Source organism: Octodon degus, unplaced genomic scaffold (assembly GCF_000260255.1).
Source record: "Octodon degus isolate 3935 unplaced genomic scaffold, OctDeg1.0 scaffold00001, whole genome shotgun sequence".
In the NCBI taxonomy this organism is placed as follows: Eukaryota; Metazoa; Chordata; class Mammalia; order Rodentia; family Octodontidae; genus Octodon; species Octodon degus.
Window position 1 is genome coordinate 13,900,561 of NW_004524577.1, and position 12,511 is coordinate 13,913,071.

The 12,511-nt window shown below is 39.7% G+C and overlaps 1 pseudogene; it reads left to right on the forward strand.

Moving 5' to 3' along the window:
* Positions 1 to 9,026: 9,026 nt before the first annotated feature.
* Positions 9,027 to 9,594, forward strand: LOC101587344 (annotated as a pseudogene).
* Positions 9,595 to 12,511: the final 2,917 nt, after the last annotated feature.

A 12,511-nucleotide genomic window follows, 5' to 3' on the forward strand; every position in this document is an offset into this window, starting at 1 on the left:
AAATTACCTATATTAAACCACTGTTTTGCTTTAAAAAACCCTAGAGGGTACATGTTCACACCACAGCACAGTGTTTCAGTGACTTCTCTTTCCCTCCAGAAAGGTTAGTTTTTAACTACTGAAACAGAAACAGAGCACCTATGAAACAGAACACTTCAGATAATGAAAGGAAGACTGAAGCCTAAAGCCTAAAGATGCCTTCATAATCTAAATGACACGGAATCAACAGGAACTATTAAATAAATGTGTTTTTGCAACTCTAGAAGTAATAGGAACATCACTACGTCTTGTGTGGTTGACAAATTGTGGACAGATGTAAAGATGATAAAAGAGAAAAAAAATGGTCTCACTAGTTCTAGAAACAAAAATTTCAAGTACTCAGGCTCAGAAGGGAAGATGGTGTCGCAAAGTCTCAAAAAGGCAATCTAAAAAGAGCCCGCCCAAGGAGACAAGACTGCCCAAGTGCCCAGCTGGAAAGGACTGCAACGCAGACTGTGCATTAGAGATGGTAAAAGCGCTGAAGGAGGACGCGCACTTAAGAACCTCCAAAAAAAGAGAAACAGTAAATTTCTTACGTAAATACAAAGATTTTCCCTGTTGGGGGGAAAAAATCAAGAAAAATCTCAATAGAGCATGAATTGTGGAAACTATCACAGGTAAACTGTCCACATCACAGAGGCTTTCAAAGCACACAAACACAAGCTTCTCACTGAACTGTAAGTAACAGACACGCTTTGCTAAGCTTCCCCTTGGCCTGCCTCCTGAAAAGAAAAAACAGGTTGGCCAATCGTGAAAGCAGAAGAGAAATAAGTGATATCAAGAACACTAAAATATAATGCTAGCAGTAAACAAAAAGATAATAAAGAAAATGTGTATCAGAAATACATAGTACTAATCAATGAAATATATGGTTCAGATGGTACACTGTATGAGTATAAATAATATTTCAATAAATCTGCTAAGAAAAAAAAAGAAATACATAGTACTTGTCTCAATTAGAAAGATGTCAGAACTCAGTAATAAAGGTGGAATGATTATTTCAGACATAAAGACTAAACTAGAAGAGTAAACAAAATAATAGAAAGGACAAAACAGAAGTAACAATTTACAGCAATGATAAAATCAGGGAGACTTGAAATACAAGTTTGGAGGGAAAATGACAGTTTCAGAAGATAAACAAACAAGTAGATATAATTAGACTTGCAGGTGATTAAAAAAAAAACAGAACTAAAAAAAAAAAAAACCCTAAAAAATTGTAACTCAAATTATTTCATAAAATCACTATGACAACATGAGGAGAACCAGAGTATGAATAGCTCAATTTTCTGGCTTACGAGAGACAGAAACAGGAGAGTAAGGGCACGAAAAGAGCAGAAAGTAGCACAGCAGAGACGGGTGCAGAACTGACACTCAACAGACTAGAAGTCCCTACGGAACAGCCAGACCAGACCACTTCAATGGCAGGCAGTACAACAGAGGTGGGTCTACATCTCAGCTCCAGCTTGTACTCGCTGTTTGATTTACTTAAATAACTCTTCATGGTGTTACAAAAATTCAGTAGAACAATACCACAAAGAACAGGAAATGATGGTGAAGGAGCAGAGGGGAACAGGGGCAGGAAGGGTAGATGGACAGCATCACAGTGTGTGCATCTATGGAAAATCACGGGACCTCAGGACTCCATACAGTTAGCTCCTATTAGTGGTAAAAATAAAAGTAAATATATTAAATAAGTAAATGATACAAGATGTCAGAGTAGTGCCTGGAAAAGTTATAACACTATTGACATTAATATCACCTTAATAATATTAATAAGTCATTGCTCCCCCAAAAGACCCAGTGAAATCTGAACTAGATTCTTAAGGAAAATTACACTCAAGTGGGAGTGAAGAACTGACTTCTAGGTTAAGAAAGGGTTACAGTACCCACACCAATGACTTCTCAGATGAATTCTAACTGAAATTAAAAGAAACTGTGCCAAAACTTAAAACTATTCCAAAAGCTGTAAGATGGAACACCTACAAACTCATTTCCTGGTCCTAAATCCTGACAAAGACCCGGCAAAAAAAGCTCAGTATGGTGAGCATACATGTAAAAATCCTCAGGAAAAATTAGGACATTGAATTCAACAGTATATTTTAAGGTCCTTACATCTTGGTCAAATAGAATGCAAGGATGTTCCAATATATGCAAAGCCATCAATTTGGTGTACTACATTAATAGAAGAATAAAAACAATATGATAATCTTGATAAAAGCAGAAAAGCATTTGACAAAATTTAGTATCCCTTCAATGAATTAAGTACAGACAGACCTTATGCAAAATAATAAACTCCCATATGAAAACCTTACACGTGATGGTGCAACTGAACACTTTCTCTCCAAGATGCCGGTAAGGGACGGGCGCTCACCCCTGCCATTTCTAGTCAAGGCACTATTCCTAAGTCCTACTCAGAAATTTACACAGGAAAAAGGAAGAAAAACATCTCAAGTGGCCTGCTCTGTACTTTGCCAAACACACTTCTTTCCTGCCTTTAGTACCTTTAGCAAATGTTAAACCATTCTACCTTTCATGCATTTCTTGTCCAATTCTTCATTCAGGACCTGAAGAACCTAGAAAGGATTCCTAGGAAGGACAACGCTGGTTAGAAAGTGCAGGTAGCAGAGAGAAATTCCCCAAGGAGGAGCTCGCAAGGATGATACCAAGTCATTGGCCATCTCCACCTAGAACCTGAGGTTGCGCGTCTGCTCCTCAGCTGGGAGACTGAAGTCCTGCTTCCTGGCCTGCTGTTCCTCTCAGGCTGCTCTCAGCTCCTCTGGCATCTGCATTCCTTCTCTGTGGCCCTCCATCTCCACAGACAGCTACAAAGAACCTGGCCTGGGTCAAGCGCCTGGCGTCCATCGCCCACCCACAGCCATCTGTTAGCTTAAACTATGAGTTGGGCCTAAGGGGCCCCACTGTGAGTGAGGAACAGCTCCGTCACTTAGGAAATTCCAGGATGCAGTTACCTCCCAGGAGAGGAGTAAAGGTCAGTCAAACTCCCTCCTCCCTCCACTCTCCTTCCTCTTTCCTTTCCTCCTTCCCTCTCTTCCTTCTTTCTTCTCTCTTTCCCTCCATCTTTCCCTTTTCCTTCCTCCATAACTACAACCATGTAAGAAAACTAAAAGGTACAAAATAGGATAGATATACAGCTACTTTCTCTTAGTTCAATGAGAAGAACGATTTGTACTAACAGTGTTTATTTTATTTCACTTTTTTTGCGGAACTGGGGATTGAACTCAGGCCCTTGAGCTTGCCAGGCAAGCGCTTATTCTACTGAGCTATCTCCCTGGCCCATTAACAATGTTTAGACAAGATATCATGTCTGCATCTTGTACTATGAATAACTACTACGAAGACAACAATATGCAATGTATTAATTATTGTAACTGTCCTAACCTGTTTGAAACTGGCTCATTGCTATTTTTCAATAAAATTAATTTTTAAAAAAGAAAACTGAAAGGATCCTTTATTTTCATAGCCAATAAATGTTATAAATTTCCTATTATCTCATTAAAAAGTTGATTTAAACAAAAAAGGGTAAAAATATGTGTAGTTGATATGACTACAAATGTAGAAAATATTCAAGGCTGTAGTAAAAGTCATTACAACCAATACCTGATTTCAACCAAGTTGCAGAAAACAACACATAAAAAAGTATAAAATACTTAGGAATAAAATATACAGTTGTACACTGAAAACTATTAAATATTGATGAAAAATGTAAAGAAGATAACAACAAATAGAAAGAAATTCAGTGTTTATTAAATAGATTTTTTTAAATGTCTACACTATCCCAGTAATCTATTTACACAAGGCAATCCTTATCAAACTCGGTGACATTTTTTGCAGAAATAGAGAAAGAGCAGTTCTAAAATTCATAAAAGCCCATTGTTGAGGAATGGATAAAGGCAATGTGGTATATAACATGAGAGGTATACAACATGCAATCGTAGGAAGAATACTGCCATCTAGGGCAACATGGGTAGCATAGGAGCATGCTGTACCATGCTAAATAAGCCAGAGAGTGGACAAATACTACATGATTCCACTTGCTTGCTCTGCATGCTTATGTCCTCCCCAATTTATATATCGACATTCTAACACTAAAGAGATGGTGTTGTGTTGGGCTTTGGGAAAATGACTGGGTCATGAGGGTAGAACTCCATAAATGGATTAAGGTTCTTATAAAAGAGGCTCTGAGGAGCCCATTTACGCCTGTGACCATGGGACCAGGACTATGTCACTAGACAATTGCTAATGCCAACCTTCAGACGGGTGAGAAATACATTCCTGTTTATAAGTCACCGGGCTAAGAGACTCTGTTACAGCAGTCTCAAAGGAACAAGAAAGCACTGATAGGAAGATACCAAAGCCATCACACTTGGAGAAGCCGGCACAGAGCTGCAGCAGGCAGGCTGGAGGAAAGGGCGAGGAATCAGAGGGCGCAGAGTTTCAATTGTGCAAAATGAGTAAATCCTAGAGAAGGAGGATGTGACACAGTGCCTAAAGTCAGTGACAATAAACTGTAGAGTTAAAACTGGTTAGGTGGGAGGATCTTAAATATTCTGATGATAAATAATGAATAAGTGAAGACACTGTAAGACACTTGTGGAGGGATGGATACATTTATAGTAATGGTCAGGATGATTTTTTCACAGGTGCATACCACTTATTTCCTAACTCATCAATGCGCATACATTAGATACACACAGTCTCTATGTCAAACACAGCTCAGTAAAAAGGGAAAGGTGTTCGCATTGTTGTGGTTGCTGTTGTTTGAAAGAAACGATCATAGATGTTAGTAGTAGACTGATGAGTCATGCTGTGTAATTCTCGCACACTAAAAGTGATTCTTTGTTAGATGGAAAACATTTTTATACTTTCTACCTGTCCTATAATTGTACCTTGGGACAATCTTTAACATCAAGAATTAGCATCAAACAGTTGAAATTTTGTTTTAAAATAATTCACAAAGCCTAAGTAAAACGCCAGTAGAGGAGATTCTACTTGAAAAACCTGCACCTGCATATTCACCTCAAAGTCACTTTCTTACTCTGCTCCACAGCCACATGTCATCCTCTCCAGTGAGGTGTGCTCAGTATTTAAGCGGCCTGACGCGCTTCTATTTATGGGCCAGTATTCACTGGCCTTCAGAAGAGCTTGCCGGGGATATTCTGGGCTTGCCCACTAGCAGCTATTGCACTGGTATGTCACACCGTGTCTGTGTCTTGATACGCTACATGTTACTTTACTGTGGTGCTTATTTTTGCACATTCTAGAGGCGCATATCGAAATTACGTCATATGATTATACAAACAATTATATACTCACATTGAAGGTCATCGACCAAAAATAAGATGTCAAGGTTACATTGTACTGTTTCCAAAGGAAAAATTTTACAAAGTTACTTACTTAATGTCTAGTCCATTCAAAGATACTATAGGATAGCTTGGCGGGCCAAGTGCATGCCTGGTAGGCACAAGGACCCAGGTTCGATGCCCGGTACTGAATGCCATGCTGGCCCTGGGAAATAAGAAACTGGGTCACAGAAACTACGTGTGGTAGTACACACCTATAGTCCCAGTGCTGGGGAGGCTGAGACAGGAGGATCGCTATGAGTCAAAGCTGCATAGTGAGACCTTGTGCCAAATAAATAAATAAACAAACAAATAATTGATACTATCTATGTCCAGAAAACTTATGAGATTTATCAGTATCCCATGAAAGTAAGGACTGTTTACTTTCATTATTCCACTAGATTTTATTTAAAAAAAAAATCTATGCAAAGAAATAAGAATAAAACCAGGGGACAGCAAAAGAAAATTAGCCTATATGACATGAGTCCAGGGGACACTAGTAATTAGATTGGCGGTAAATCTTCCAGATAAGACAGCTCACCCCGTGTACAGGAATTCAATGTGCACAGAAAGAAAACTAGAGGAGGAGTTTTAAATAAGTGGTCCTATGAGCAAAGTTGAGTGTGTGTGCGTGTGTATGTGCATGTGTGTGTGTGTGTGTGTGTGTGTGTCTGTGTGTGTCTTGGGGGTAAGCAGAGAGGCAAAGACAGTGAGACTGAGAAAGAGGAAATATTTGGAATACTCATCTGATCGTATGCTTTACTTTGTGATATTTCTGTTGGTTTAACTATATTTGTTTTACCTCATTTTTTCCTCAGCATTTAACCCTACTTGCCCTGTATCTCTCATATTTATACCATTTTAACAAATAAATCAATAATCCAGCTTGTTAAAGTAATATATGAAAAAATACTGAATATGTTCTTTATATGTGTGAAACTATTCATGCCTAATCTCTTTATAGAGGGTGAAATGCTTGCTCTTCCACATGCTTATAATTCTAAAATTAAACAAAGGAGAATTTAAAATATATGCAAACTTAAGTTTTCTAATTCCAGGGAAACTTTAAGAAATCAAGATACATTTAATTATCAGAAAGATTTCAAAAGTAATTTTAATGCCACATATTTGTATGCAAACTAAAATTTTAGAGCATATTAAAAGGAAAAACATGAAATTGGTCTCGGGAGAAGACAAGTTTTGTCAATAAAATGCAAATGACCAGTATGCAATACAAGAGGGAAAAAAGCCAGTATTCAATATTTTAGAATTTATGCTCACCAAAAACAAAAGTCAATAAAAGCTCGTATAAAATGTAACTTTGATTTCTGGACATTTAAAAAAACAAACTTTTAAGTACAATAGGAAGTTGGCTTAATGGTCTGGCAATTACAGTCCTTTGTTCTAAATGGAACATAAACAAGCTATGCATACAAAACATAACAAAACCGGTTTACCCTTCTTGTCTCGCCCTCATCTTACTGCATTTACTTTTTTATTCATTAAATTTACTGACACATCTTAGACATACATAATGACGACACTCACCACAAGGGATTTGTACCTGTACATGATATATCTTGCTTTTGATTTCTCTACCCTCCCTTCTTCCCCTCCTTATTTTCAAAAGCTATTTTTTTATTCCCCACTTAGTTCCTAAACAAAAATTTTCTTGCCATTTGTATGTTATAGAATCAAACTTCTAATGATCGGGGTTAAGAGAAGGCTAGCCTGTAGCCCGGTACAGTAACATTTCCCATGCAGAATTCCACAAGTCAATGGAAAACAGCCCCGAAGAGCTGTGACTTGTGACCAGACATCCCTTCAGAGCCTCACAGCGGTAGCAGAGGAGGCCAGGTCTGCAGTGTGAAAAAGAACAGGATGCAGGGACTGACTCAAGGTGCAGAGCTAGGACTGAGGCTGCTGGGTGGCCTGACAGGACAGAAGGACAGAAGGAGGGCTGCTGCTGCCCCCTGCCTCTTCCTGGGGACAGTCCACTTATGGCCTGCTGCTTGCTCCTGGGCCACTTTGCTACCCTCCTCCCCCAAGGGCTGGTTCTCCTCTGAGATGCCCCTCTGCCGGGCTGCCCTGCTTGGAGCCAGGGGACTAGGGACTTCTGAAAGATCCACAAACTGAACAAAATGAATCAGCTCTGGGTGTTGGGTATTTAGCCTCAGCAAGGAGAAAAATAACTAAGACAACAGGCTTCTATCATTGCAAAGTGTAAGTCAGGAATGAAAGTGCAAATACATTGTAACTTTAATGTGGGGATTTAATATATAACTCTTGAATACTGGAAATTTGCCACAAATTTTACTTTATAAAAATTGATGAGAAACACATACATTTACAAATTCTATGTTCAAAATCTGAATGAAGAAACATCCGTGGTAACATGGCCAGCATGGTTTTGTTTTGGTCTTCACTTTTTGCATCACAAGTCTGTAGGATCAGTAACACTGCCTTTTCAAACAGAAGAAACAACCGCTCAGAGGGCTAATTTGATGGATCACATGAGCACCGGAGGGGAAAGCAATGCAAGGAAAGAGATTGTAGAACTCTTCATTCCAGAAGTAACTGGAATAGGAACCACACTTAAAATGCACTTACACGTGTGTCCTTACCTACGCGGGGGGCAATGACACTGTATGATTTGCCTTGATTACTTGTAGGAAGCTAAGCACTAAGCCCGGCTTCACTAGCTCAGCCCGAGACTTCTTATATTCTCTTGTTTTCACCACCTTGGCAACCTCTTTCTTTGTTGAATCAGGCAGCAATATTTTTACCCTTATTTTATGCATGCTTTTATTATAAGGCATCTCAAACTTAACCCAAAAATAAGTTATAAAATGTCACTTTGTTTACACTTACACAGGCCACACTAACAGTAATTAATCCAACAACTTTTATTAATGTAAAATGCCTTTAAGTTATGCTTTTGGTTTGTAGTTAAATCTAGGTGCTAAAAATGTGGTTTCCGCTTTTAAAAAGTGAACACCAGTATTTCGCGCAGCGCTCTCCGGCAATAATCATCACAGCATCAGCATTACACCACCTTGCAATCTGTCTCCCTCCCTCGATTTTCTCACCTCTGGGCAGAAAGTCCATTTCACTCATTTCATAGTGTCTGCCTCTAGCCCAGCACCTGAAAAAAAGACTTTCAGAACCCTCAGCCCTCAATGTCTGCTTTCCGTCATGTAAGACTGAAATGGAGAATTTCTGCCAAAACAAGGCTCAATGACAAGGCACTGCACATATACATGACTAACGACACCAGCCTGCACGACAGGTTGTCGTGAATACTGTCTCTCCAGACTCAAGGTTTTCAAGCAATGGCCCAGAGTGTAGACGGCAAGTCCTTTAGGGACTTCAGCGCTACACCACTGCCCTAGCAGGTACTGGACTCTCACAGTAGGGAAGGGGCAGAAAACTGTCCCCAAACACAAACCATTTTTTTCTTTTTAATGGTGGCATGAAAAAAGTCAGTAAATTAATAATAAATCACTACTAAAGAATCTGCAAATAGTGAGAAATTACACAAGTGATTTTTGATAATTAAAATAACAATATAAAAATTATCCAATCATGGACCCTGCCGGAGTCGCTGCTGCCAGAGACACGTTCAAGGTACTCCAGAAATTGGTGGGCCCGGCCAGCCTGAGCTTATTCATCTTCCAAGTCTATGCTGCACCCCAAAAGGACTCACCTCACAAAAACGCCATGAAGGTTGATGAGCTGCCCTCTACTCAGTGCCTGAGGGTCAGTCCAAGTAAGTGGAGGAGCCAAGGACCTAGCTTGGCTCCGCTGTCACTGTGAGCCATATACGAACTGGTGCCAGGAAATGTACTCCCAAACTAAACCCAAGATACAAAGTTTGATCCAGTGGGGATTAGACAGTTATGAATATCTCCAAAATGCTCCCGCAGGTTTCCCAAGACTTGGTGTTACTGGTTTCAGTGGCTTTGTTGGACTCTTTTTCACTAGAAGTTAAAAAATAAAGGCGCTGATGTATCCACCTGGTTTCACGGGATTAGCGGCCTCCATCTATTGCCCACAACAAGCTATCTCGTTCACCCAGGCCAGTGGGGAAAAGGTGTGTGACTGGGGCTTACAAAGATGCATAGTCATGGAAGACTTGTGGAAGGAGAACTTCCAGAAGCCAGGAAACGTGAAGAGTTCACCCAGAAATCAGTAGAAAACTCCATGCTCTGTCCATTTTAATCAGTTGTAGGAAACACTGGAAACTTCAGACAGTAAGTCAATATTTCTACAGAAGAGCGGCACAGAAGGCAGTCATGAAATGTAGAAAACTGGCTTTTTTCTTCAGGAAAAATTATACTAGGCCTTTTTGTTATCTTGGGTGATGCCATACTGCAAGTGGACTAATCTGAAATGCTTTCACCTAGAGATAGTGTACAAGCCTTAGAACACCTTGTTCTCATGTTGCTGTTTATGTACATAATTAAAATTCAAAAGGAAAAAATTTAAAAATAAAAATTATCCAAGCATGTTTTCACCAATATTAAATGCACATAACAAATTCATTTTAATGGCCTGGTCCTACCAAAACTGAAACTAGCTGACACCTTTCCTGCCTCCGTTTCTTGCCCGCCTGTCTGAATTTCCACCTCTCTGAGCGTCAGCTCACAGATCCACTTCTCTAGAGAGGTGCACAATGCAACTAACAGGAAGTTCACTCTGATACGCTCCCATCACTTTCTCCTTAGATCACCCAACTGGGCTATCTTCTGTCTTAGTCATGAAGCCGCATTTTAACTCTTTGGGCTTGGACACCTCATGGAAGCTTCCTGTGATTCTGCTATTACTTCACATCTGTCCTATCGTGAGAATCAATCTCATGAAGAGGGACCGGGGAGATGGCTCAGTAGAATAAGCGCTTCCCTGTCAAGTGCAAGGGCCTGAGTTCAATCCCCAGTTTAAAAAAAAAAAAATCTCATGAAGAGCATGCTAGTATTTTCTTCTTCTTCTTTTTTTTAAAAGAATATAAATTAGAATTAAAACAGAAAAAAGTATGTACATAATTATGTGACAGCACTTAGAGTAATACGAATTTCACAGTATTTGTTGCAATACATAGTGTTGTCTTCCAACCAGTTATGCATATTATCAGATATATTCATGTGTAAAATTGGAAGAAAAAAAGAATATATGTGAAATTAAGAGAAAAAGTACAGTTGAAAGAAGGAGATGAAACAAATTAAGCATTAATTGCTCCTTTCCATAGACCAGCAGAAATGCACAGTACAGTTGTCCAAACCATCCAGCTTACATAGATAGATATTTTTTTCCCCTACTCCCTCTCCCATCCTCCTCAACTCAGTAATCTTTCCCTTAGGTGCTTATGCCCCTGAGCTAGCTCCCTGCTTCCTGACCCCCATGCTAGTATTTCCTAAGAACACAGACATCCAGCTCTAAAACCGTATCTTCCACTTGTCAGCCCTATGACATCTGGCAACGAGAACAGTGACAGCACCTTCTGTGTGGTGCACAACACTCTAATTCCTGCGACAGGGGTTAGTTCACTGAATCAGTTTACCCAAATTTTCTGTGTCACATTGCTTACTTGTAAAATGTGGGTAATATCCTCATAAAATTGTTAGAAGAGGTACTTACAACAGTACCTACTATGTCATATGAGCATGGTAAATATTAGTTATTACCATTTTATTTACTTGTTTTGGAAAGACAAACACAAAAGTTCACTGATATCTTTTGCATAATTAAAACCAAAGATCATAACAACCATGGTTCTTATATTTCACATGTTTACAAGTTATCCTTTAGGGAGATTGTTAATAATTAATGACCCCTCCCAGGGCTTATATTTTAGTGTGTTATATGTCAGTCTAATATCAGTATGCATATGTTAAGAATATCATCCTATTGTTTAAGAAATGGGAAAATGAAGAATGCAAAAACAGTCACAGTGACAGTAAGAATAAGATGTGGCATAAATCTGTTAAAACAATCATCAAAGGCTGAGGACATAGCTTGGCAGTCTAAATGCCCAACTGGCAAGTGCAATGACCCAGCTTCAATCTCCAGTACTACATGCCACGCCGGCCCTACCCCAGGCCCACTGAAACAAGGTATGATAGTGCACGCCTGTAGTCCCAGCACCGGGGAGGCTGAGACAGGAGGACCACTATGAGTCTAAGCTGTGTAGGGACACTCTGTACCAAATACATAAATAAAAATTTAAAAAAATTTTTCAAATACCATCATCAAAATGACGCTGAAATTTTTTGGGTAACAAAAATAAAGAATACAAATTAGAATTAAAACAGAAAAAACTATGTACATAATTATGTGATACAGAATTTCACTTAGAGTAATACCAATTTCATAGTATTTGTTGTAATGCATAGTGTTGTCATCCTTATACCTTCCTTTGGCAGGTATAACTGTCTTTTTGCCAAAAAACAGGAGCTTGTTCGTCTTTTCGGTATTTTTTAATTTGTGTTGTACACAAATTCTTAAGTTTTTAAGTTAGAATTATAAATTTTAAATACAAGTGAATATTGTATTTAATCTCATCCCACTTCATCCACACGCAGTCTTCCTCTTTATACCACTTTTTCAGACTACATTTAATGTTTTGGTTTCAGTTCTTGCCAAGTCAAACATGCAGGAAGTCCTTCAAAACAACACAGGATACACATTTCTGCTTGACGCACAATTATAGGCACAGCGCATAGCAAAGCGGCAGAAGGATCTGGTGCTGGTAGCTGCTGTGCAGCTCGTACCTCCGCATGCACCTGTGGCACGCAGGCAACACCAGGGGCTGGAGAAGAGCAGGACAGCTCTGCGGCCGCAGATCCTGAGCTTCCTCCGCGGTGACTGAGGCACAGCACTGCCCAAGCGATCTCACGCGTCCTATCCCTTGATTCTCACAGGAGCCTGGTGATACACACATGAGCACCGACACCGTACCAAAGGAGGCCTGGAGAGCAAGCCCTCTGGGCAGCAGAGAGAGCAAGGAATCTCCGCTCCGCTTCCCATCAACAGCTCATCTCCGCAGTCACTCACTCCCTCACTCCAGGGCACCAGGCACCACTCCAGGCACCAGAAAGACCACAATGAAGCACACA